Genomic DNA, 27956 nt, shown 5'->3' with positions numbered 1-27956 from the left:
CATGTACCTTTCCCTGAAACCCATGCGTGACCACTCTTGCTGGGGATGGGAAGGATGTTTTCTGGGATACAGTCTTAGTCTGGACTATTAACATAGTTTTCAGGGGTTAAGAACAAATTCACAGTAGGACTAAGTAAGGACTGTAAAATTTATCATTCAGGAACCAGACAGAAAATCTGTAGTGCAAATCAACAGACATGATTGATTCCTCCAGAACACCTTCAGGTTCAAACTATTAAAGGTTCATCTGAGTGTGGGTAAAAAACTGGTGATGTACGCTCTGCCAAAGCTTTGCTAAAAACATGGGGGAGGGGAAGGAAAAAAAAAAAAAAGAGGTTAGAGTGGGAGAGAGCCAAAGCAATACGAGACTCTTAAAAACTGAGAACAGGGGGCGCCGGGTGGCGCAGTCGGTTAAGCGTCCGACTTCAACCAGGTCACGATTCTCGCGGTCCGTGAGTTCGAGCCCCGCGTCGGCTCTGGGCTGATGGCTCAGAGCCTGGAGCCTGTTTCTGATTCCTGTGTCTCCCCTCTCTCTGCCCTCCCCCGTTCATGCTCGTCTCTCTCTGTCCCAAAAATAAATAAAACGTTGAAAAAAAAATAAAAAAAATCTTTAAAACTGAGAACAAACTGAGGGTTGATGGGGGGTGGGAGGGAGGGGAGGGTGGGTGATGGGTATTGAGGAGGGCACCTTTTGGATGAGCACTGGGTGTTGTATGGAAACCAATTGTCAATAATTTCATATCTATATATATATATATATATATATATATATATATATATAATATAAAAGAAATCCCTTCAGGTTAAAAAAAATTTTATAGGAAAGAAAAAAAACCTGAAATATGTCAAATGCTGGATGCTTTTGAAAGTATCTTTTCATTATGCACCAGATCCTTTAAGTGGAGATTTATCATACAGTCAGGCAGACACTCAATAACAACTTTTATCGGGTCAAAAATGTTTAAAGGAGATGCTAACAGCAGCCAATTTTATTTTCTTGGGAATGGCTCTAGTAACTTAACTCACTGATGTCAGTTCCTCAGATATACTTGAGATGATAAATGACTCACACTTTTTAATTAATTTGTTAATATATTATAATTTATTGTCAAGTGGCTAACATACAGTGTATACAGTGTACTCTTGGTCTTTGGGTAGATTCCGGTGATTCATTGCTTACATACAACACCCAGTGCTCATCCCAACAAGTTGCCCTCCTCAATGCCCATCACCCATTTTCTCCTCTCCCCTGCCCCCCCCCATCAACCCTCAGTTTGTTCTCTGTATTTAAAAGTCTCTTATGGTTTGCCTCCCTTCCTTTTGTAACTATTTTTTTTCCCTTCCCTTTCCCCATGGTCTTCTGTTATAGTTTTTCGATGACTCACACTTTTTTAAAAATTCATGTTTTCCTGATTTGCAAGTGTACAGAATTTTCTATCAATTATGATAATGTAGGGGGAGTAATGAATATATTCTATTTTATTTATAGCCCCACTATAGCATTTTCTTAGAACATATTAAGTCAATCAGCCTCAAAAATAATTGATTCTAGTTTTGGTGAGAATTTTAAATGGTTAAAAATGATATAGAGTCCAGGCTTGAAATAAAACAAATAATAGAATACTAATTGATCTGTACAATAATTCAGTTTTTATTACAGCAATAATCTTTTTTCAATTTTCATTTATTTATTTATTTATTTATTTATCTATTTATTTATTTTTTAAATGTTTGTTTATTTTTGAGAGGGGCAGAGCATGAGTGGGGGTAGGGCAGAGAGAGAAAAGGGAGACACAGAATGTGAAGCAGTCTCCAGGCTCTGTGCTGTCAGAACAGCGCCCAATGTGGGGCTCAAACTCACGAGCCATGAGATCATGACCTGAGCCAAAGCGTGCACCAGGACCAACTGAGCTATACAAGTGCCCCAATTATTATTATTTTTGAATTTACATCCAAATAATTAACATATAGTGTAATAATGATTTCAGGAATAGAATTTAGTGATTCATCATTTACATTATAACACCCAGTCTCATTCCAACGAGTGCCCTCCTTAATGACCCATCACTCATTTAGTTCATCCCCCAACCACCACCCCCTCCAGCAACCCTCAGTTTGTTCTCTGTATTTTAGAGTCTCTTATGGTTGTTTCTCTCTTTGTTTTTACATATTTTTTGCTTCCCTTCCCTTATGTTCATCCTGTTTTGTATCTTAAATTCCACATATGAGTGAAATCATATGGTATTTGTTCTTTCTCTGACTTATTTTGCTTAGCATAATATTTTCTAGTTCCATCCACATTGTTGCAAATGGCAAGATTTCATTCTTTTTGATTGCCAAGTAATACTCCATTGTGTGTGTGTGCATATATATATCTATATATATATATATACACATATACACACACCACATCTTCTTGGTCCATTCATCAATCAATGGACATTTGGGCTCTTTCCATCCTTTGGCTATTTTCGACAGTGCTGCTATAACATTGGGGTACAAGTGCCCTTTGAAAGAGCATTCCTGTATCCTTTGAATAAATATGCAGCAGTGCAATTTCTGGGTCGTAGGGTAGTTCTATTTTTAATTTTTTGAGGAACCTGCAGAGTGGCTGCACCAGTTTGCATTCCCACCGCCAGTGCAAAAGGGTTCCTCTTTCTCCACATCTTTGCCAACATCTGTTGTTGCCTGAGTTGTTAATTTTAGCCGTATTACAGCAAATATCTTGCTTAAAGAACCTTCTGCTTACATATAAAATGCTTCAAATTCTAATTTTAGCTTGGATAAAAACCAATATACATACATAGTCTCATTTAAAGAGCAAATTGAGGAATCCCAGGATAGGAGCCTAAGAGAGACCAAAATTCTGCAGCATTCTCCCTCCCTAATAATCTAACAAATGAAATTAAATAGCAGAATCATTCACTGTAATTTCTAGATGGGTGACCTTCGAAGGTTAGAAAATCTTTAAGCTGTAGGTTTATGATCTCCAAAACTCTCATAGCAAACCTACCTAGTCCAAAGGGGTGAGTGAGGATAAATGAAATAATGCATATAAAGAACCCAGAATTAGTGGGTGTTTAATAAATAGAAGTTCTTATTATCATCAACCTCATTTATCAAAAAATCATTTAAAATATTCCAAACAGTAAAAACTTGCATTTTCGGCCACAGGAGGTAGGGTAGGGGTGGGAAGGAGCACATCAAACTTGGCTTCCAAACTGGTTTCCCCAAAGGATGAGCTTCTGAACAACTTCTACCCCCTAAGTGTCACAGGGACCCCCCCCAAATAGCTGGGGGCCACGAGGCCCATGCTGAGCAAGTCGCCATTTTCTGCAACATGAAAGGGTTGACTTTCCACCTTACAATGGTCAATAGAAGGAAACTCTTGAGGAACATAATTAGAAAATTAATCTTCAAAGGAAAAAGTGAACATAACTGAATGAGCAATTAATGGCCTAAATCATATTGTTGTTAAAGTTAGTGAAAAATAAAAATATATGTGATTTTTAGTTTTAAAACAGTCATATAATCAAAGAAAACATGGATTTATGTTTTGTTTTGCTTTGAAACACTGGGAAAAATCACATCAACTACTCCCCAGTAGACTATTTTTAACAATGCATGGCCAAGAACTTAGAGTTACACAATTAAAAAAAAAATCACAATGTCATGGAACTAAGGAACGTCTACATATTTATGGTACACTATTATGTGACATTGTATAGAATAGGGAAATATACATGAAGCATTTCTTCTCACATTTTTTGATTAATTGACAGAAGTGACCCGGAATTCCCAATTCACTGCATAATTATTAAATGCCTCATTACTTGATTTGTCTCTAGGTTTCTTTTTAGTAATCCCCAAAGTTGTCTTCAGTAGTCTTTGAAAACTAAAAGTAAGAACTCCCTTTATTAAAAGTCAGATTGGAAAACCCCTTTCTTAAGGAGCAATTAAAGTTTATTATTTTCGTTTCTAAGAGGAAGCTGGGAATCCCCACATAGTTTTTCCTATAGTAAGATGACAGGGGCTATAAATTCAACAAATAATACTAATGTCAGTTGAAAGACCAACTGTTAATAAATATATGGAGAGAACATAGCAAAAGTGGGACAGAACTTGATGACATAGCTTGGCGGATAGCAAAAGGACATCTCAAGGATCAGCGCTCAAAACTCCAGTGAAGTGGAGAACACTGAACATCCCTTGGCCAGACCAGTTGTGATAAACATTTGTATGAAATGCTTTCAGACTAATGTAAATAAATAACATCTATAAGCCTCCCTGGTCTTTATGCCTCCATCAATAGATCTCACGGCAAGGGAATGGGGCACATTTTATCCGGATCTCAGGTCTAGGAAGGGGAGAAGAGTGGGGCAGTTGAATATGTATTTGAAAGAGCTCACCGATCTGAAATACACCTCCCTGTCCTTTGTTCAATACATTCTACACTGAGTCAAACAGCCCTCTATCACAGATGCCGTCCATACCCATCCACATCCCGTGGCCCCTACCATTTTAGTGCACGTTGTCCTGACTTTCAACTGCCAGCACTTGCATTTCTTTGCCTGAATGGCTTCCCTTGCTTACTAGATATCACTCTGTGTGTAGGGCAGAGAAGGAGGAATTGCCACAACCACAGAGCAGTCTTGAACTAAGACTGAGGAAATAGTGCATAAGTACATTGGCTCCCTCCTCCCTGTGCTGGTAGACTCGGTGGCACATTTCCACACATTTCCCAGAGCTCTCTAGTAGAATTAAGCTTCAGTGTCTCACAGTGGTAAACTGCTGAATAACCACATCTCTACTGGCTCCTTTCCTTCCCTGTCACATTCTCCATTTCCAAACAGGTATTCCTGGAATACCTCTCAAATGGCTATACTTGAATTCTTATTTTAGGTCTCCCTTCTGGGAAAACACCAAACTAAGACTGTGCCAAAATTGTTTTTCTTTCTTCTTCTTCTTTCTTTCTTTCTTTCTTTCTTTCTTTCGTTCTTTCTTTCTTTCATTCCTTCACTTCACTTCCTTCCGGCTATTCCTTCCCTTCCTCCTGCTTATTTCTTTTCTTTTTATTTTCTGTTCTTTCTGTTCTTTCTTTCGTTCTTTCTTTCTTCTTTTCTTTCTTTCTTTCTTTCTTTCTTTCTTCTTTCTTTCTTTCTTTCTTTCTTTTTTATAGCTCCCTGATGCCACTAAACACTAGCTATCTTGGCTTGTCACACACTGTTCATAACTATTACTCTTTAAAAGGTTTACATATGGAAAGAAAACATCAAAAACAAAAACATAAACTCCTCTCCACTAATTTTTAAGCTAAAGAATCATTCAGCAGAAGTAGCTTTCATACTTCTCATGTCCACTTGCCCTAAAGATAGTATAGTCACATCTGAAAACTACTTGTTCCAACCACCTATCTGAAGGGAGAGTCCAGTATCCTTCTCTCATCTCTGGCCTTAGGAGAGAAGGATATGCTTTGGACATTGAGCAGTCTCTGAAATTACTGAATATATCAGTCATTCTCCAAACATTCACTGAAATTATCGACATTCTGGAAGGCTCACTGACATGGTAGCCACCAGACACATGGTGCTACTGAGTATTTGAAATGTAGCTAGTGTGACTGAGGGATAGAATTTTCAATTTTTAGTTAATTTAAATGTTAATTTAAAACAACTACTCAGTTTATTTATTGGAAAACTTTTAAACATTTTTGAAACAACTTGGGTATGAGAATCTACATTTTTAAAATGTAAATTTTATAAAAATTTAAATGTAGATTAAGTATGTCTGATATAAAATTTAGTGCCCATATTGAAATATTCTGAAGTGTAAAGTACACATTGGAATTTAAGAAATAGCATGAAAAATGTCATTTGTAATTAATATTTGATATTAGTAAGGAGATTTTTATATTGATTAAATGTTGAATGATAACATCTTGGATATATTGGGTTGCATAAATATACTAAATTTAACTGTTTCCTTTTTAAAAAAAATAGGACTAGAAAACTGAATTACAAATGCAGGTCACATTATATTTCTATTGGACAGCACTGTTCAGTTACCTTACGGACAACTTTTACTTGCTAGCCTCGTGGTAAATCATTGCTGTATAAAAGATTAAGACAAGAAAACACTCCTCCCTGTTCTTAAGGAGGTTGACATTTTAAAAGAAATGTCATAGGCTTGGTTATAATATTGAAACCAAACTTAAAAGCAAAATAAAAGTAAAGGCATATAAACTTTCTCATGGAAAGTAGCTGTTCTGTTATAGGAATAGATTACTCATATTAAATTACAGAAAGGGAGTTAAGAAACAATATTATCCTCTTGAGAGCCTATAAAGCTTGCTCTGCCCTGAACAATGGAGCAAATGCTCTGCCAATGTCAGCTTTCTAGATGTGAATGGGGTAACAGAATCGGGCAATTAGATCTTTGAAGGGGTCTCATCATCTACTCTGATATCACCTATCTTATTTTACAGATATGGGGAAATGCCGTCTAGCCAGCTTAGGTGACTTGTTTCAGGTCAGAAACAATTTTGTTCCTACTCAAAGAAAAAAAACCGCCATTAATTCTCAAATATAATTTCCTATTAGTGAAAAATTTTCCATCACTGCAAAGCTCCTATGTTAAAAACAAGTGGTTCTCAGATGTACCAACTCTTCTTGATACTTGGCCTCACATTTCCTTCCATACGTCTAAATAGTATGTGTATACTAGTATTTCTTGGATTATCAATTTTGGGTGTTTTCTGCTGACATCTGCCATGTAGATGGCATTCTACCTACATCCCATCTAAGCTCTCACTGGACAAATCAGTAATAATCAATGTAACACTGCTCATTTACAGCCAGGTTGTACCGACAATTAAGCGCCTTTTCTTCATTTTTCCAAAAGTGTGTCATTTACAGCATTCTCTCATTTGCCTGGGTTTCCACATTCCCATTGTTATTTTTTCCCCAGATGCTACTCTCTCTGCATATGCTTACAGTAACATTTTCCGTATTCTTGTAATATACTAGTTCTGCTCGTCTTTTCACCTGGGACACTTCTCTCCTGGAACCCACTGTTCTCTGGCCCCACCATGACTGGTTGCCTAGAAGTGTGATACACAGTTGTCAGCTCGGGGCTCGTCTTACAAGGCAATCCAGTGATTTGAAAAGTTTCCTTCCCAAGTCAGCTTAAAAACTATCTTTTATTTATATTTACCCATATACTTTACACAACAGCAAAACACTACCACCAACACCACAAACGCTCTGCACGTTTAAAACACACTGATCTGAAGCATCTTGGTTGCCCCCCCCCCCCCCCCCCCCCCCCCCCCGGCAAACGCTATCAAAAGCCGCAGGGTGCTGAGCCCCATTGCTACCCAGACCTGGAGTCCGTGGTTGGCTGGTGTCAGTCAGCTTTATCTCCAAGGTTACTTTTGGTTGAACTCCTCAATACTTAGCTCATCACCGTTGGAAAAGAGAATCGAGCGGCTTTTTTTTTTTTTTTTTTTTTTTTATGTCAAGGAAATGTGGTCCCATTTGGAATGTAAGGCCAGGGTTTCATTTCTATGGTGGTGGTGATGAGGGCATCCTGGTCCCACTGATCTGATCTGTTCATCAAAAGAAAGCACCAGTGTTAAGCTGACCGCTGACAAGCTTCCAAATACGGAGAGAGCCATGTCAAGTTCTTGCAGAAACACAGAGTTCTACTTCTGGGAGCTACCTAGAGACCATCTGTCAAGTCTAAACTCCACAGTTTGCAGAAGAGAAAACAGGCTTAGAGGTTTACCCAAGACAAAAAGGGGCCGGTAGAAGCTTGTAAGTTGGCCTCTAAAAACATTTAGAAAGATAAAAGTAACTGGTTGCTAACAGGTGAATTATGGTCTTACAGGTGGATGCTGTTGTTTTTGCACAAGTTACACTTCCTGGAAGAAGCAAACTCATTTAAATATTTATATTGATAACTCCAACTCGGCATTTATCCTGTAATACTACAACTAAGAAGCACCAAATCACAATATTTCTACATTGTTTTCTTTTCTTTTCTCTTTCCTTTAATCCCATGAAACACAAATCTTGAGAACTTACTCGTATTTACCACCTGGCTTTGGAAAGTACTTGGAGCAAATTATAAGTTATGCTAATGGTTAGCCTGCGTCTAGATAAAGACCCAGCTAGTCACAGGTTGCTGAACAGTGAATTAAGGGCATTTTCACTTCTGGCTTGGAGACAGCCTTGCCAAAGTCCTTGGACACGGACCTGAAGACACTGACTTATCTGTGTAAAGGAGAAAGTGACCAGTTACACGAACTAATGAAAAAACGAAATAGAATTGCTCCTCCTTTGTTTTGGACCTGTTTTTTAGCATCTGTTCAAATTCTCCAAATTATAGTGAGGCCACTCTAGACAGCCCTGCTAATGCACAATAATGTTATCATTATATTCATTGGCTTACACATGCCCACGGATGGCATTCTAAACACCAACGAGCTAAAGCCTCTTCTGACACCTATCGCCGCTTTCCATATGCTGCCTTCACAGCCAGTGCAGCGTGTTCATTATATGGTGCTAATTGTTTCCCTTTGCTTATTCTAGAAATTACTACTTGTTTTCTTTTCTTTTCTTTTTTTTGTAAACAACTGAAGTGAAGAAATGATAGCTTTTTCTACCACATTAACAACTTTCATTTGGAAAATCATTTGCAAATATTAGCTTCTGGAGCCTTAGAACCATTCCAACAGATTAAAGCTGTAAAGCTTCCTCACTAGAAACATACTACTTTGAACAGCAAGATCTCAACCTTAAATAAGATTCTAACGAAGGCAAAACATAGTTACGTGGTTTGGGTTGCTGAGCAACCGATAAGGCATCTTTCTAAATCTGAAGCAAATAAACTTATTCTAACTGAAATCTAAGAACAATATTTTATATGGAAATAATATTAGCTAAGGGATAAATCTAGAGAGCTCTGAGAAGCATGATGGTTTTTTTCCCAGTGTAATGATAGAATAATTATACCAAATGTAGAGAGACTGAAATCCTTTTAACACTCTTATCTTCAGATAGTCCACCTCTAATGAGGTCACTCAAGAGCTAAATCCTTAAAATAATGAAAAAAATCTTCTCAAATATAAAATACATACAATAATAGTAAGCATGGTTTGTTCTAAGGAGGAAGGATTTTATTGATAATATGAAAAGCTAGGGGCACCTGGTGGCTCAGTCGGTTATTAAACGTCCGACTTCGGCTCAGATCATGATCTTATCGTTCATGAGTTCAAGCCTCGCATCAGGCTCTGAGCCTGGAGCCTGCTTCAGATTCTGTGTCACCCTCTCTCTCCTCCCCTCCCCTGCTCACACTGTGTCTCTCTCTCAAAGTAAATAAACATTAAAAAAAAGAAAGAAAAGAAAAAGAAGAAGAAAAGCCCTCCAGGTTCTCAATCCCTTGTCTCAAAAGAAAACTCAGTAATGATTCCAACTTGGGTTGTCCTTATTTAAAATTTTAGTATACTTAGGTATATTTTTATGTACCTTATTCTCAGCTTTCAGAACTTCCATCTGAGTACACAGGAGTTGTCATACAACCTGCTTGGGATAACAAGGTAAAGAGCTAACCAGGCATTTGGGGGGTGCAGTGTGGGGAAAGGAAGATGAAGCAGAAAGCTGAGCGGTAGAGCTGTCCCTCTGGGTGGGCTTGGAGGAGCAAAGCAGGTGGCTGCATGGTCAGCTGGGCCCAGGCCTTGCCCCTGTGGCTGGTACAGGGGCGGAGCCTGGTCTGTACCTAAAGCAGCCTAGGGAAGAGCCACAGTGTGCCCCACCTTTGACTCTATGAGTGAAGCTTTCCTTGCTGTGAACAAGGCTGTCTGGCCCTGGTGGGGGAAAGACACTCAAATACCTATTTCGGGGCACCTGGGTGGCTCAGTCGGTTAAGCATCTGACTTTGGCTCAGGTCATGATCCTACAGTTTGTGGTTCGACCCCCACGTCAGGGTCTGTGTTGACAGTTTTGGAGCCTGGAGCCTGCTTTGGATCTGTGTCTCCCTCTCTCTGACACTCCCCTGATCATGCTCTGTCTCACTCTCTCTCTCAAAAATAAATAAGCATTAAAAAATATATAAAAAAAAAAGAAATACCTATTTCAAAGGGTGAGCGGGGGGTATTAAGGAGCAATCCTCCTTTTCTACCCCAGGCACAACTATGAAAGTTGGGGTCAGTCCTACATGAAGAGGGGGTCTGCTTCTTCTTGGAGAAAAGAGCCAGACGATTAGGGGGACAGTTTCCTGCCTCACAGGAGTTGAGGAATGCCCTTGGAGCAGAGCGCAAGTCACATCAGTCTTCCTCCTCAGGATCTGCGAGAGGTAGAGAGGATGCTCCCAGAAGTGATGCATCTTCCCTGATGTCAAAATCAGTCTTGTTGGGTGTGTAAGTTTCCTACTGCTGTGACAAATGACCACAAACACAGTGGCCTAAAACAATGCTAATTTATCATCTTAAAGTGTTAGGGGTCGGAAACCTGAAATGTGTGTCACCGGGCTAATGTCATAGGTGTCAGCAGGGCTGTGCTCCTTCTGAAGACTCTAGGGGACAATCTGTTTCCTTGGCTTTTCCAGCTTCTAGATGCAGCTCACATTCCTTAACTTCTGGCCACATCACTCCAACCTCTGCTTCATTTTTGTCAAACCTCTTCCTCTCTCTCTGATCCTTGTGTCTCCCCATCTCAAGATTCTTCAATTAGTCACATCTGCCAAGTCCCTTTTGCCACACAAGACAGCATATTCCCAGATTCTGGAGGTCAGAATATGGACCCTCTGGGGTGGGGGCATTACTCTGCCTATCACAGTAGGCGGAGCTTGGCAGTAGGCTGTACTTCTGGAGTAGGCTTCCCAGAGGCGTGTGATGGGAGCCAGCTCTTCCCTGAACACAGCGGCGGCTCGGATTTTTCTCAGATGTTTACATAGCTTGGAGAGTATTACAATTTCCCTAAGGTCTTCATCCTGCTTGAATAGATCTGACTTCAGCCAGGGGCTGATTTCAATAAACATGGAAGGCATTATTTCTCAAAGTTGAGAAGGATAGCTCTTAACATCCACCGCACCCCCACCCCAAATCCCAGCACACTGGCAGGCATTCAGCAGTGAGAAAGATCTTGGGGTGAGAATTCTAAGTAAGGCAGTGCCACACGCTCACTGTAAAACACTGGCCAGGAAGGATGACAGGCCTGGTCCATTTTGGTATGAAAAAAAAGTCGCATGTGTGGGTGTTGTTGGCATAACAGTGATAATTTGCCTCCTAGGGCCAAAAATAGCTGTCACCAGCATCTGAGAATGCAAGAGCTTCCTAAGTAATTACCCACTCCATCTCTGCCGCCTCTAGACCCTTCACAAGCCACACGGAGACACGCATGCTTCTAGTCCCTCCAAGAGAACTGCTCGTGGAAAGGATAAAAACAAGAGCCAGCAGATTAGCCATGTTTGGAATGGAAATCCAAGGGCATGCCTGCTCCAAAACAGCCAAATCCTGAAAGATTTTAAACAAGGTTAGGCTGCAGCCAGATTAGCATCTCCCTGCAGTAAGGGTTACCGGGTTGTCTGGAAGGCCAAGACCCAAATGATCTGACAAGAAGGGCGAGTCTAAAACGCAGCTGACCTGTGTATCAGGCCAAGGGTGCAAGCTGGAGGCAAGAATAAAAGTCCTTAGGAGTTTATTTATAATAAATATCGATACTGGAGGTGGAGCTACTGCTCCAGCATGCACACGCGTGTGCACGCACGCACACGCACTCTACTGCCTAGTTGACCAGCCCTCATCAAACCAAAGCCAGAGGTTAATATTGAACAAATGAGCGGCCTTATTGTGGGGAGTGGCCACGTGACAAAAACTGCATTTCAAAGGCAACAAGACCGGCCCTCGGGAGGAAATCCAGGCTATGAAAACAAGTTTTACATATTCCCCGCAGACTGGTGACACTGAAAGACAAAAAACTCATTTGCCAGGCTCACTAGAGTAGACAGCAGGGTATAGTTTTCACTCATGGCTATCAACCATCTGGTTTTCACCTGCATCGTCCAGATGGAAGTTTATGTTCAATCAACCTACAGCTCTTCACCGAGTGCTCACACTACCTGTTAAGAGACAGCAGGAGACTGTGGAAAGTCAGCCTGATCTGCAACAGTTAGAACCGGTTTAAAGTCCTGCCGTATCATTTCAGATGTGTGATGTGGACATTTAAGCCCACTGTGTCTCAGTTTCTTCCTCTCTATGATGAAATGAGTAATAATACTTTTATATAATATACAGCACTATAATTATAGATTTTAATAATTTACTAAACTCAAGAATGTATTACTATTACTACTTTGGCTACTTTAAAATGTTGATGAAATAACGTTAAAGTTTTTATCCTATTAAGTATTATAAAAATTATATGGTACTATTATACAGTGAGGTAAATGTTGGTTTCTAGATACAGAATCTAGTTAGGGAAAGGTGGTACATATAAGAAATATCCAAAGACAAAAAACTGTCTTTAGCACAGTGTTAGAGAGTCCTGTGGTCAATGAGAGTTCCTGATTCCATGTACTTAACACAAAAGTTCGTTGCGGTACATATCATGAACAAAAGTGAGAAAAGCAGTTGTCAGAAAAAAAAATAAACAAAAAAAAACTTCAAAGAGACCTGGATATAGGGAAGCAGAAAGAAACTGGGAGAACATTCCAGAATGTGAGAGATTTGTGAGCCAATACAGAGACAGTGTGACATAAATCTGCTTCCTGGAAGCAAGGAAACTCCACATTGCAGACCCACCTAAGACCCTCTCCCACAAACCATGATGCGAAACAATACAGCAATCTCCACCAAAACATAAAATATACACACCTTTTAATACAACACTTTCACTTTTAGGACCTTATCCTATAGATGTATATGTATACACATTTGTGAATAATATTTATAAAGATGTTCACTCAGCCCAGTTTATATCTTGATGGAAACTGAATTTAAAACCTAAAATATAATCCAAAAGGCCATCAACAGGAGATTGGTTAGGAAACTGTGGTGTAGCCACACTGAAATATTTCACAAATTCTATAAAACATGAAGTATATAATAGCTCCATCTGTACTGATTTTGAATAATTGTCAAGGCTTATTGTTAAGTGAAAAAAGCAAAATCTAAGACCTGTGTGTGCAATATGCTACCACTTGTGGAAAAAGAAAGACCACATACAGTGTGCGTGTCAATGCACAGACTGCCTGTAAAAAGGCAGTCACTAGCAACAGAATAGGTAGAGGAGTTAGAGGGGAGGCATCCCATTCCCTTTTGAATTCCATATTATACTAATGTGTTACTTATTCAAAAATTACTTTAGGGTCACCTGGGTGTCTCAGTCAGTTAAGCATCTGACTCTTGATTTCAGCTCAGGTCACCATCTCACGGTTTGTGAGTTCGAGCCATGTGCTGGGCTCTGTGCCAATAGTGAGGAGCCTGCTTGGGATTCTCTCTCTCTCTCTCTCTCTCTCTCTCTCTCTCTCTCTTTTCCTCTCCCCCACTCATTCTCTATCTCTCCTTCTCTCACTCACTCTCTCTCAAAATAAATAAATAAACTTAAAAAAATTACTTTAGAAGTCCCATCTAGTGGCTCAGTGTTTTCAGAGACTCCAGATAACTTTGCACATTATGACTTCAATTTAGGAAGCCCTGATACACAGTGTTTCCTGAAGAGCCTCTAATTAAAATTGCTTCTAGGTAGATAACAACACAAAATAAAGTTGTCCAACACAAGGTCTAGTCCAGTTCCCTGTGGACCTTATTTAGTGATTATAGACTAAATAAGACTGGACACGCAGACTGCTATAGACTGAATGGTGCCTACCCCCACATTCATATATTGAAGCCCTTACCCCCGATGGGTGACTGTTTAGAGACAGAGCCTTTAAGAAGATAATGAGGGTTGAATGAGGTTGTAACAGTGGGAGCCTATACCTATAAGGCTGGCGTCCTTATAAGAAGAGGGACAGACAGCAGAGCTCACTCGCTCTCACCATGTGAAGATACCACGAGAAGGCAGCCAAGGATGTCTCACCAGAAACCAACCCTAACGGCACCTAGATCTTGGACTCCCATTCTCCAGAACTGTGAGAAAATACATTTCTGTTGTCTAAGCCACCCAGTCTGTGGTGCTTCACTATGGTAACCCGAGCTAAGACAGGTGCCATTGTGGACTCTTGCATATGGTGCTCTGGCCTTTAAGCCTGTGCTTACAATCCTCCAGCCAGAGGAAAGCTGAGCTCAAGTGGTGGCGGCAATGCCTGGCCTGCCAAGGAGCACTGCTGAGACACTGACACACCACTCGGTAAAAGTGAAAGCCCCTGAGCCACTAGCTCAGGGGCCTGGGGCCTGGGCTGCCCCCAGACTGTGACCTTCAACTATCCAGCCTCTGCAGCATTGGTCTCGAGAATCTCTTAGTTACTTCCAGTTTGTGGGTTCTAAGATCCATAACACAGAGACAGCAAAACATGCCACTGCCGAGAGTCAAGTTCGCCTCCAAAAATAGTGCCGTTTCATATCTGTGAAAGATAAACAGCAGCCTGTAACCTAGGAGTTCCCAATCAGAGCAGATCTACTTTAGATCTTGGAGCCTCCCGAGCTGGCTGCTGCTACAGCAGACATAGAATCTTCCTCATGCTCTCCGTGTGGCTGGCGTTCTCAAGGTAGGGAAGGCAGAACGCGTTCTACTCTGACAATCTGCTACTCCAAAAAAACCATCTTTCAGAAACCTTGACACTCTTAAAAAAAAAAAAAAGGCAGTGAAGAGGTATTCATCTCACAATAGACAGAACTCTGACAATTCCTATTGTTACTGGAGTGAGAGAGGTAGTGTTAAGGCAACAATTAAAATACGCATTGCTCAGGTATCATTCACACCAAAGAGGGAAGTGACTTGCCTACTGGCTGATTCAATACCTGAAAGAGAAAGAGCCAGGATACTCTTGTGGTTGACCCTCAACATCACATCACAGTGAAAGAGCAATACTGGAAAGCCTAGGTGAAGCATTGAGGCTTGCTTTTTTTTTTTTCAGTGTAAGGTTTGAAAATACTTATTATCAAGGATATACACGGTGTAGCAACACCTAGGAACAAATATCCTTGTTGGTTTGGGCATGGAATGATGTCTTTGAAAAGCATATCAACTTCAAGATCAGTGTAATGGCCTATATTGATTTAAAAATTTTGACTGTGTTCTCTCCACCCATTTAGCTCAAGACAGAGGTAATGGATTTATTAAACATTTGGCTCTCCACACCCAAATGAGTTGTATTTAATGTTGTATTTCAACATGGATTTTGTCTGGGATACTTCATAGATGTTAACCTCTTGAGAAAGACATCCTTATTCAGAAGTTATCTCACCTTGCTAGGATTACAAATGGTACCAAATAACAACACAGAACCTTTTCAGCTGAGTTTTGCAAGTCTTCTGTCATAGTAACTACCAGAATGACTCATTCAGTACTAATTTATCTGCAGCCTTTTGAAAACTGTTTCACACAATCAATCAATATAAATAAATTAGTCTGACTTTACGAATACTTATTTTGGAAAAATATTTGAGATGCACAGACAACCCATTAAGTTATAGGCCATATCCATATCCCTGTATCTATAGGTGATCAGGTTTATCGAAAACTTTCAAGAGATTATATTCCCACTATGCCTATAGTTGTAAAATGCAACCTACCTTTAAAAGTTTCATTGAAAACCCCTCCAGAGGAACTCTGTGTCATTCCTTCATGGACTCTCTCTCCTAGTATCTTTCTCTGTTTTCTCTAGATACTGTTTTATTTATACTTATCTTATTGATCGTCTTCAGTCTTTTACAACTTTCCCAATTCTTGCTCATCCTTGTAATAGTCCCTCTTCACCTGTCTTCTCTACTCCTTTCTCTCCTGTCTCTTCTCTGTGATTATTCAATAGAGATCTGTGTTTTCTATTCTTAATTGTAAAGATGATGAGAGGAATACATTTATATAATTTCCTAGGAAGATTACAAATAAAACCAAATTTAATGTTTTGGTTTTTTAGTTTTCTTTTTATAACCTTTCATTAATTCTTTTTCTGTTGTTTTTTTTTTTTTTTTTTTTTTTTTTTTTTTTTTTTTTTTTTTTTTCAACGTTTTTTATTTTTGGGACAGAGAGAGACAGAGCATGAACGGGGGAGGGGCAGAGAGAGAGGGAGACACAGAATCGGAAACAGGCTCCAGGCTCCGAGCCATCAGCCCAGAGCCCGACGCGGGGCTCGAACTCCCGGACCGCGAGATCGTGACCTGGCTGAAGTCGGACGCTTAACCGACTGCGCCACCCAGGCGCCCCTTTAAATTTTTTTTTTTTTCAACGTTTTTTATTTTTGGGACAGAGAGAGACAGAGCATGAACGGGTTCTTTTTCTGTTTTTTACAGAATATATTTTCCTACCTCTGGTGTAAAACAATATCCAAAATAACTGAAAAGGTATTTGTATTAAACATAAGCAAAAGAATAAATACGCTTAATGGAGGAAACAGAGCTATAGAAATTAAAGTTATTCTTTTCTTATTGTAAAAGACTTTTTGGAAAATCAGGGTGTTTTAAAGGCACAGTTAAAAATTTCTACAGTTAATATCAATAAGTCAAAATCTATTTGGATCTACTAAATAATTGATACATTTTTTTCAAAAGAATTTTAAGCAGTCTATAAAAATATATATTTTCTTTAAATTTCCTTTTTCTTTTACTTTCATACTAATGAATAACATTTGTGAAATAATGGATTTGATGTGACTGCTATGTGTGTGTATATATATGTGTGTGTGTGTGTGTGTGTGTGTGTGTGTATCTTTATCTGTAATATTGATCCACACATCACTTCAAATCATTTTGTGGTTTGACTTCCCACTTTAGTATGAAGGAAATACGATATCTCCATTCTGCTCAGAGAAAGCAAATACTTTTTTTTTTTTTTTAATATTTACTTTGAGAGAGAGAGAGAGAGAGAGAGAGCTTGCACACGTGGCAGGGGGAGGGGCAGAAGGAGGGAGAATCCCAAGCAGGCTCCGTGTTGTCAGTGCAGAGACCCATGTGAGCTGATATTAGGAACAGTAAGATCATGACCTGAGTCAAAATCAAGAGTTGGACACTCAACCGACTGAACCACCCAGGCGCCCCGGGAAAGCAAATACTTTTATTGCAGATTACTACACAGTCAAAGCAGTGAGCACAAAGAAGCACTATTTGAAGAGTTACATCTTAAAGTATCAGAAAACCTTTTTACCAGGATGTTCTTTGAACTTTTTAGTTGTCAGAGTCACATGCACAACACAGTCTTTATTGCACTCGATTAAGCGCACACCAGGACAGGTTATCTGACTCCTCTCATGGTTCTATCAACAGTCTCTCGTTCTAAGAACAGATCTATGATGTCAGCCCTTAATCTAACTCACTCCCCCACCTCCTTCCTTTCCTCACTATCTTAAACCATGCCATGCTGAATGGTTAAGAGCCTGGGTCAACATGCTGTGGTTATATAAACACCCACTATTTCTGTCTTATGGGAATGCTTCCCCTGTGAGTTACTCAATATGTTTCTCAGTTCAGAGAATGCATCTTGTCTCTGGGCTTGCACTGAAAATAATACCGTTTAGCCTAATCCCAGTGACAAAAATGCTAAACCTTTAAGCAGGATGGCAGCACGCACCACATGACAGAAGTCCGATTTGAACGGGGCACCCAGCAGCTTGTGACCAAGCCAGATGTAGTGCGGAGGTGAAGAGTGACAGAAGCGAGGGTGGTCAAAGACACCTGGCTCCTTGCTCTGTCACCCTGGGTAACTCACCTTCCTTCGCCAAGCCACCATCTTCTCAATGAACAAGTCAGCTTTAATTATTTCAGAGGCTTCTTCTAATTCCGATTTTAAGCTCTTTGTGAAGTGCTCTTTAAATTCCAAAAGGGAAAGAACATTACCTCTGGCTTTCACCACTGATACACTTAGTGCCTACAGCACTGCCATACAAGGTGCTTACAAGATATTTGCTGAAAGAATGAACCAAGTGGCAAGTTTACCACTACCATTCTAAAGTGGCTGTAATTAATTTAGGAGAATCAGATTCTCTTTCTGCCCTGGGGTGAGATATTTCTTAAGCAGCCACAAAATTACTTATTACCTATCTGTCCAAGTCTGGGAGGTAGAGATAAACAATTAGGAAAGGATTGACCCTTGAGAAGGCGAGAAAGGGCCGTGGAAATATTTTTAGGGAGCAAACACACTAGGCAAAATAGTACCACGATGGGTACTGGCTTTAAGGATTATAATTTATGCCACAAAAGAGAACATGCACATGTAGTAAAATTCAAGAGACTCTGGAGTGGGATTTAGGCTGCATCCCCCGGCCTCCATATTGATTGGTATTGGACTGAACTCCCACCCTTGCAAACTACCAGGACCTGTTCACGTAAGTCTGAGGGGACTGATGGCACAGAGAGGGAAAGAAAGAAGGCAACTGCCCTATCCTCTCTTGTTCTCTCACCTTTCCCATTGCCTTTTTACACTTAGTAGCATCTGCCATATTGCAATCACCATGAATCACTCAAACCCCAACATTTACAAGTACTCTGGCTGTTCTCACCACAGCATCCCAAATCCAAGTGAAGGGGAAGAAGGCCACGGATATGTCTGCTGACCACGTGTGAAAACGAGGGGTGCTGCAAGATTCAATTTTCTTCCATTCTACAGGAGGGGAGTCCTGGTGAGGACTGCAGCTAACAGGTAAAAGCAGCCAACAGACAGCTTAAATGGTAGAGCCTCTGGAAAGAAGGAAAGCCGCCCTATTAGGTTCTCTGTGAAACTATGCAGCCTCCACAGCTAAGGATTTGAGCCCCACTCTTGCCCAACACTCTGTCTCTATCCTGTTCCCCTTCCAGGGCTTTCCTCATACTCGCTTTCTTCTTCCCCAGCCCCAGCTCTGAGCGAACCCTTGATCGAGACCACCAGAAAACCACTAGATGCTGAAATCTTAACAACAGCCTACAGATGAAGGAAACCCACCAAGATGGAGGGAGTGGGGGCGGGGAAGGAGTGGAAGAGTGGGGTTGTGTGCCAGAAACCAAGTAGGATTCTGAATTCAGCGTTTCATAGACGCATTATACCTACTGCAGTGGTTCTGTACTGTTTTCAGTTCATGCATTCAACAGCATCAACAAAAACCTAGTTAACACTTTCAATGTGCCATGCCAGGCTCTGGGGCTATGACGACGGTAAACAACAAAAACAGCAAATACATGCTCCCTACTTTCATGCGGTTTATCGTTTAGTGGAAAAGACATTAATGAAAAAACACCTCTACTCATAAATGTACAATTACAAACTGAGATAACTGTCATAAAGAAAAAAAAAAACCGCGATTCTCTGGAATGTTCTACAAGGAGCCTGATGTAGGGCTAGGAGCTGGGAAAGGCTTTCTGGAGGACCGACACTAGAGCTGAGCTCTGACGCATGAGCAGGAGATTTCTCGGCAGAGGCAGGGGCAAGAGCAGAAGGAAAATGATGAGCCAGAAAATTATAACCCCATTGAACTTGAAAATCTATGATTTTCTACATTGTATCACTCAGATGTGGCTCACAGAATTCGATCTGAAAACTTCCTAAAAGGCTGCTGGTGAAATACTCTTGTAAGGTTAAGAGGTTACAGACCCAGGTGAGTATGGAGACAGGATTCTTCTGATCAGTGAGCCCTGTGTCATCAATTCTGTCTTGTAATAACCTTCTTTTGCATGAACTACAAAACTGTCCTTGCTAGATTTTTTTTTTAATTTTTAAGTTTAAATTTATTTTTTATTTTTTAAAATAAAATTTATGGTCAAGTTGGCTAACATACAATGTATACAGTTTTTATTTATTTATTTATTTTAAGGTAGAGAGACTGAGCATGAGCAGGGGAGGGGCGGAGAGAGAGGGAGACACAGAATCTGAAGCAGGCTCTAGGCTCTGAGCAAGCATTCAGCACAGAGCCTGATGCAGGGCTCAAACCCACAAACTTTAAGGTCATGACCTGAGCTGAAGTTGGACGCTTAGCTGACTGAGCCACTCAGGCACCCCTGGATTATTTTTTTTAAAGAAGTTGTCTTTGAGACATGTGGACTAAAGCTATTGCTTTTGTAATATAGCCATGAATCCTAGCTGCCACAGGAAAACGTTTTCTCCCTGATATTTAACAGAAGAGCTTCAAAACTCTCCTGTATACTCTTCTGCCTCCAGGCCTGAATGAATCAATCAATCGGTGACTCCAGCAGATGACTTCCTTTTGAAAAAAAATGAAAGCTCAGGTGAGAGATTTTTTGCCTCAACAGATAGCACTAGCAAAAGCCCTGTGGCAAGGAAGAGAACAATGTCCAGAGAGTACTGGAGACAAATGGGCAGATTAGGAGGTAAAATCAACGGCTGGTAGGAACATGAGGGATGAGGGAAGGCTCATGCCAAAACGACCCTGAGATTTCTGACCTACACATCTGGACAGACAGTGGAACCATTCTTTGACTTGGGGTGGGTGGGACATGGACAAAATCCAGATTTTGGAGAGAAGACATATATTTTGGACGCGCTGAGTCTGGGGTGACTTAGAGAAATACAGTGGAGATACTATGGATAGGTCTGTGAAGACGTCCAGGAGAGAAGCTGTCAGAACGCAGATGGTACTTGCAGCATGGATGTGGACAAGGCTGAACAGGCAGGTGATGTAAAGAGAAAAGAGAAGGTAGCCTGAGATCAAATGTTGCAGAATTACACATCTAGACCCTGCAAAAGAGTCAGGTAAGAAGTACCCAAGAAACAGGAGAATAACCTGCCATGATCAATAGGGCAATTACGCCTGGCAAGAGAGGAAGCACTTTCTCTAGAAAATTCTAGAATTCTAGGCACTAGAATTCTAACATAAGTAGGCTTCTTTAAGGAGATATGAGAGCCCAAGTACTCATAAGATACTTACACTGGAATTTTTTCCTTGAATTGCAGGTAAAACCTATGAGAAATGTGGCTGCACCAAAATGGGTATTGGCCGATCCACCTCACAAATTAATTTTTAGAACACAACCTATCTGCAATTTAAGTACATCATGTATCATGACAGAACACATTTTCTTTTAGTTGCATCTTAAACATTTTCAGTGAACAGAATATTTTTTCTAATAGTGCCTTATTCCTGGACTTTGCTGTAATTTGAACTTCTATTATTAAGAACTAGAATGAAGAGTAAGCAGGAATGAGACATATATACATTGCTCCACTCTTTGTGAATTTTGCTTTCGTCTTTGTCAGTTCTGTAGTTTCCTATAAACTAATTAAACTCCACCTTCTGCGTGGCAGCAGTAAGAACCGTCAACATGGTCTCTGGTAAAGTGATGTCTGGCAACAATGAGCTGTGGAAGGGAATACAGCTAAAACCAGAGACAGATGTCAAGTTCCTTTATATTTAATCCTCTCAGTAATACATGATTGAACTGGACATGGTTGATTAGGCAATAGACGCTTGTTTGCTTTAGTGGACAGTTGGAAATTTGAGTCTGTGGCTCTACTAAAATCCTTATCTACTTCCCAGAAACCAGGAGGTATACTGATGAAGCATGGGCTCTGGGTTCCCAGCTGTGATGTTCATTCACGCCCAACAGTCGATTTACATAGCATGTTATTCCTAAATAGTAAGATGTGCTTGGGAGAATAATTTTTTTTTGTTTTGTTTTTTTTGTGGTTGTGTTACATCTATATGTTTGAGTTTCAGAATTACACCTGAGAGTTAAAACAGGGGAGAACAAACCAGGCTTAGACAGTTTTTCCTTTAAAGCAAACTGTACACGTATATACTTGAGTTTATGCTGTATTAAGAATGGTGTTGTTTTAAGATACAGAAGTTTCTAAGAAAACTGAAAAAAATCTGAGTTTTTTGTTTGTTTATTTATTTTTGAGAGTGAGAGAGAAAGAGAGAGAGACAGAGCACGAGTGGGGGAGGAGCAGAGAGAGAGGGAGACACAGAATCAGAAGCAGGCTCCAGGCTCGGAGCTGTCAGCACAGAGCCCGACATGGGGCTCGAACTCATGAACTACAAGATCATGACCTGAGCTGAAGTTGGACGCTTAACCGACTGAGCCACCCAGGCACCCCTGAGACAGTTAATTCTTAACAGGAAAGAAGAGTTCTGTGTACTATGCTAGCTCCTAAAAGGCATTCCAGTTTCCAACCTTTGCTTGTTACACGTTTTATTACTTTTTGATTTTCACTTATAGTGAAATTAATTTCCAAAGGTTGGAAAGGAGTTAGGGCATGAATCAATCCCTACCTCTTTTCTTTTTTTTTAATGTTTATTTATTTTTAAGAGAGAGAGACAGAGAGAGAGAGAGAGAGAGAGAGAGAGAGAGAGGGACAGAGAGGGGGGGGGAAGGGCAGAGAGAGGAAACACAGAATCAGAAATAGTCTCTAGGCTCTGAGCTGTCAAGGGCTTGAACTCATGAACTGTGAGATCATGACCCAAGCTGAAGTCGGGCACTTAACCAAATGAGCCATCCAGGTGCACACCCCCACCTCTTCTTTAACAGTCTATCTGCTAAGCAGCTCATTGGTTCATATCCACACACCCAAAATATACAAGAGCTGAAAGGCAGCCTGGGTTCACCCTTGTTTCAAGATAACAGAGATTTACTGGACACTTAGCTTTCCCAGCCAGGGGAACAGTGGTAGAGTGGTAGTGACAGTCTTCCGTAAGGACTTTCCAAAAATACTCCTCCTGTAAGATGAAAGGCCACCAGGCAGAAATGTGGGGGACCCAGTTCATGTCTGGGTTCTGCCCTTATTAAATGTGTGATTTGGGCCTACTGAGTAAATGTGTCTGAAACTCATTCTTACCTATGGTAAGTGGACTGCGTAAATAAACTTTTAAATTTCATCCAATTCTATAATCACATTTTTCTTGTGTTTCACTTGATTTTTGGCAACCTTAGTGCTCCCGATCATCTTGGGTACTTGAAAAGCTATCTGATTTGTTCTTTGTGCATTTAACTTTTCTTATTTTTAAAAATAAAACTGGACATTGAATAAAGGCCTAAAGGTTTTATTTGGCCAAAGGCAGATTCAAAAATTAATATGGTTCCCACTCTTTGGTGTGAATAATAAAATTAACAGAAATGAACTTTGTTTATATTTATGTATGTATGTATGTATGTATGTATGTACGTATTTTTGAGAGAGAGAGAGACAGCAAGCAAGCATGAGCATGGAAGGGGCCGGGGGGCGGGGGTGGACAGAGGATCCTAGCAGGCTCCACACTGTCAGCACAGAGCCTGATCTGGGGCTTGAACTCAGAAACTGTGAGATCATGACCTGAGCCAAAGTTGGAATCTTAACTGACTGAGCCACCCAGGTGCCCCAGAAATGAACTTTGTTTATATACTTCTAGGGCTTAGAAAAGTAAAATGTGAGATAAAATTTAGGTGGAAATGTGAGAACGCCCTTTCCATTAAGATGCCAGAGAGTTGACTTTACAGGTTTTAGTAGGTTTGGCATAAACTCAGGCCTAGCTAATTCCCAATCCCATCTTCTTTCCATTATACCAGTATGCCTCCGAGAGAGCCAGTTAAAGACTGTAAATTCCTTGAATTATTAAAGAGAAAATGGCACTCTATTACCGAGTACCCCTCAGTGGTTAATTTGGGAAAACTGGGAAGGGGGATTTCCATTGCCAAAGCCCTAGACTTATGTCACTTAATTTGTGGACTGGTAAAATAGATCAATTATAACTCTGCTTTTATCTCACAGAGACAATCTCATAGCCCCAAATGAATATGTCTTCACCTCAGCATTTAGAATGTCTGATGTTCTGATTCTTGGTACCTTCAGTTTTTTTTGGGGGGGGGTGCGGTGTGTATGCACACGTCTGGCTGATGCCAGAAAGATACATATTCACCATCTCACCCTAGCATCGCTTATTTAAAAGATGGTCCTCTCAGGGAGTCTAGGTGACTCAGTCAGTTAAGTGTCCAACTTCAGCTCAGGTCATGATCTCACAGTTTGTGAGGTCAAGCCCCACATCGGGCTCTGTGCTGACAACTCAGAGCCTGGAGCCTGCTTCCAATTCTGTGTCTCCCTGTCTCTCTGCCCCTCCCCCACTCCTGCTCTGTCTCTCTGTCTCTTGAAAGTAAACACACATTAAAAAAGGTAAAAAATAAAGCACAAGTTCTGGAGTCAGACTGCTTGCCTGCATATTCCAGCCCCACCTTACTGGTGGGTTGACTCTGGGTGAGTTACTTAACCTCATGGATCTCATGTGGACAAAATGATTAGTGTGTTTGCGTATCGTTTACGATTTTCATCTGCAACCTGCTGGAGGGAATGGAGAGTACTTACCCACCTCATAGGGTTGTTGTCCTGGGAGGACTAAATGATACAATCCACACTGGAACAGTGCCTGGCAACCGGTAAGAGCTCAATAAATGTTAGCTGAGATTATGATTTTCTACTTACTGTAATCTTATCTTTCAATGTCCACCTAGTTCAAACTGCTCCTCCCCCATGAAACGTTTTTCAAGAAGAAGAGGAAGGAAGTATTAATTCTGCCAGACATGTATCTCCTCACCCTCTCTCCACTCTTTATTTTAATCCTTTTTCTTTCTTCTTTGGCTCTGATTGTGGATTGCCCTGCTGGGGTTTGCCCCTCCAGACTGTGAACACCCCAAAGGTGGAGATCTCTGCTCACTTGAGTGTCTCTAGATCTCTGCCTGATGCCCTGCATTTAAATGTTCAATAGATGCTGGTTCCATTGTATCAAACAGAATCAGGAAGGGAGACTGCCTTTGAGTAATAATGTTACTGGATGTGTTTGCTTTCCAAGAAGCTTGCCATTTGGAATTGCTCTTAAACAAACTGTTGAACTAAACGGACAGGTTTTTTTTTAGTGACCTAAGAGGAAGGCCATGGGCAGTTATGCTAAGATTCAGGAGAGCGGCTTGAATACTGGCATGAAAACACTTGGACTGAGTGGAACAAGTGGCTGGGGTAAAATCTGCCTTTATTATGAAAATGTAAAGTTGACAAAGATGTTTCCACTTATGATCTCAAAGCCGGAAACTGCCTTAGAGCATATCAAGATACCTGCAGTTTTAAAATAGAATTGGATTTTTCATACACTGGGCTCAATCTTGAGTTTGTGGCTGGAAAGCCTTAGGCTTTTAATCCTGGAGGTTTTACTTACTCAGACTGGCTCTAAAGGTCAGTTCGTGCTAAAGGCTTTTATTTTGCATTGAGACTTATTTACAAAAACCACTGAAGCACTTTGGTCAAAGCAGCTCTATTTCTAGGGCTGCCCACTTTGAGGATCCCCAGGCGAGAGCACAAATGAAGGCCCGTACCTTATGTGTGAACATTTACAAGGTATGAATTAAGGTAACGAACTGCTACACAAAAATACCACCTTCCCCTCCACCTTCCACCTGGAAGTCATGTTCAATTTAGAATTTTCCAGCTCCTCATACTTCACAGTGTTACATGTTGGTGCAGGGTCTCCCTTCTCTTCTCAGACCCAGTTGTCCCTGATCTTGAAAGGCTTCCTGAGCAGGTGTGGAGAGCCCAGTCCATGTGTCCAAGTTCCAACCACACCTGCCCACAAATTGCTGCCCTTCCGGCCCCAGACAGTGGGCAGAGGCAGCATGGTCTACCTTCTGGAAGATGGACCTAAGAAAAAGGGCTGTTGGACACTGATAAGTAGTTCTGAGGTCTGGGTCTTTCTAGCGTGGGGTAGCCTGTCTCTTGCATTGTGGGGAGGGTCTAGCTGGAAGAAAACCAAAACAAGGTTTTCTAAAGTGTGGGGTCCCTCCGGCTTGGGTCTGAGGGTAGTACCAAAGCTACTTAAGTAATATGCAAATGATGGAATATTTTTATCTCAGGGTATTCTCGAACCCTTATTTATATGAAATACTGGCATTGCTAATCAACAATATTATAGTACCATACCAAATTCTAGTGTTACTCTCTTCACCCCAACAATGAAAAGCCTTAAACTTTAAAGAATTCGTTGTAATACTAAACCGTAAGTGGTTACCAAAGAGCAAGCTAATTTAGTTTTTTTCCCACTATAATTCTGAAAGCCTTGTACTTGGTGCCACATCTACCTCATTCAGACTAATTTGACAGAGAGAGAGAGAGAGAGAGAGAGAGAGAGAGAGAGAGAGAACACTGTGGATTTGCTTTAAAACCATGTCATAATAGGTCAGCATGGCCAACAGGAGGATGGGCTGTCATTAGTAAAGGCTCATCAGAAACCCTCTTCCCTACCCATTTGAATGGAATGGTCTACCCCCACTCCACAGTCTACTCCTCAGAAAGTCTACCCTTCTCTCAGAAACATAGATGTTAGAACATCAGATTTAAAAAAAAAATTAATGTTTATTTATATTTGAGAGAGAAAGAAAGAGCATGAGCAGGGGAGGGGCAGAGAGAGGGAGACAGAATTCCAAGCAGGCTCCAGGTTCTGAGCTGTCAGCACAGAGCCCGACGCGGGGCTCAAACTCACAAACTGTGAGATCATGACCTGAGCTGAAGTCGGACGCTCAACCGAGCCACCCAGGTGCCCCAGAACATCAGATTTATTTACCTACTTGTTCTAAGAAAAAAAAAAAGCTGTAATATACTATCCTAGACATCTCCCTGTCCAGACATGCCTAAGTAACTCAAAAATAAGCTTTGAAGGCAAATAGATTTGATTCCCATTTTAGCTCAGTCATGTTATTGTTGTGTGGACACAGGTATCCCCATAAAACCCACAAGTTGTAAGGATTAAATGGAATCATTTATGTGAAAGGAACGGACACAGTGTTGAGACGCTCAATAAATGCGTTATCTTCTTTACTCACGATTTCTCTCCACTGAATTCAACTCAGATTTTTAAATCATGAAAGTAGATCGATCACGATAAATTAGAATGTAAGTGGCTTCCATTCACTCAGTAGTTATAAAGGCTGTATTAGGACATATAAGACTAAATTTCAGATTCACATGCACAACAATCTTCTCAGAGTGAAAGGAATTTTGGAAGCTTACCAAAAGACCTACCTGGTGGTTCTGATGAACAAAGAACATTCTCGATACTAAACTGAGCTCCAAGGTTTCATATTCTAAGGTTACTACAGCTGCATTCCAGTTAACCTCATTCTTTTTTGAATACAGCTGCTCTTTCTAGAAATTACTTTTTCACCAATCACTGCCAATCATATCGAAGTTATTGTGAAGTGAGGGATCTTTTCTTTCAAAAATCCAAATTCGAATCACAACGTGGGGCCCTACAAAGTATTATGAGAGCACGTGAGGTGGCTGCTTCTCCTGGAGAACTGCCTGAAAGCCCCCTGCCGACAAGCTCAGAGGCCTGAGCCAGAGTGGGGCTTCTGGTCCCGACCTGGCTGGTGCACTGCAAGAACCCGGCTGTAAACCACAGGAATTACTTGTCCGCGTCCCGAAAGGTAATTGGCGGGTATCAGTTGGTAAATAAGGTTGCTTTCTGCCCTCTCTCCTCTTGCACTGTACTATTACAGTATTTTGAGTGTGTGCATCTCAGTAAAATGCAAAGATTCACATGAAAAATGAAGAACATGCATGCATATATATATCGAAAGGCGTACAGCTTTTTCTTTTTACACGTAAGCAATGCCCTAATTCTTTACTAAATAGCACAACTTCAAACTGCGTGTCACAAACACGCTGATGTTATATTTAAAGGAAACTGTGTGGGCACAGGTAAATTTCTGTTATTTTTGTCTGCAAACCATCCACAGCAACATCTACTCGAGGCACTTTAGCACAGCTCCCCACTACGCGCTGTGGTAGAAACTCCAGGAGGGGAAACAATCTTTTTTTTTTTTTTTTTTTTTTTTAAGAAATGGAAGTCCTTGCTGTGAAGCGTAG

The 27956-nt window shown here is 40.7% G+C and overlaps 1 protein-coding gene and 1 long non-coding RNA gene across 2 annotated transcripts in view; one reads left to right on the top strand and one right to left on the bottom strand.

The window, feature by feature from the left end:
* The window catches only part of RNF150 (ring finger protein 150), a 259010-nt gene that overhangs the window by 112533 nt on the left and 118521 nt on the right, over nt 1–27956 (bottom strand). The window lies entirely within an intron of this gene.
* LOC115512217 lies at nt 14643–19812 on the top strand. The gene is made up of 3 exons (XR_003968321.1): nt 14643–14706; nt 18657–18791; nt 18980–19812. It is a non-coding gene; the product is annotated as an uncharacterized LOC115512217 (long non-coding RNA).

This window comes from Lynx canadensis, chromosome B1 (genome assembly GCF_007474595.2).
Source record: "Lynx canadensis isolate LIC74 chromosome B1, mLynCan4.pri.v2, whole genome shotgun sequence".
Lineage (NCBI taxonomy): Eukaryota > Metazoa > Chordata > Mammalia > Carnivora > Felidae > Lynx > Lynx canadensis.
Note: the sequence above shows the minus strand (reverse complement) of the source record. Positions and strands in the feature narration are given on the sequence as shown.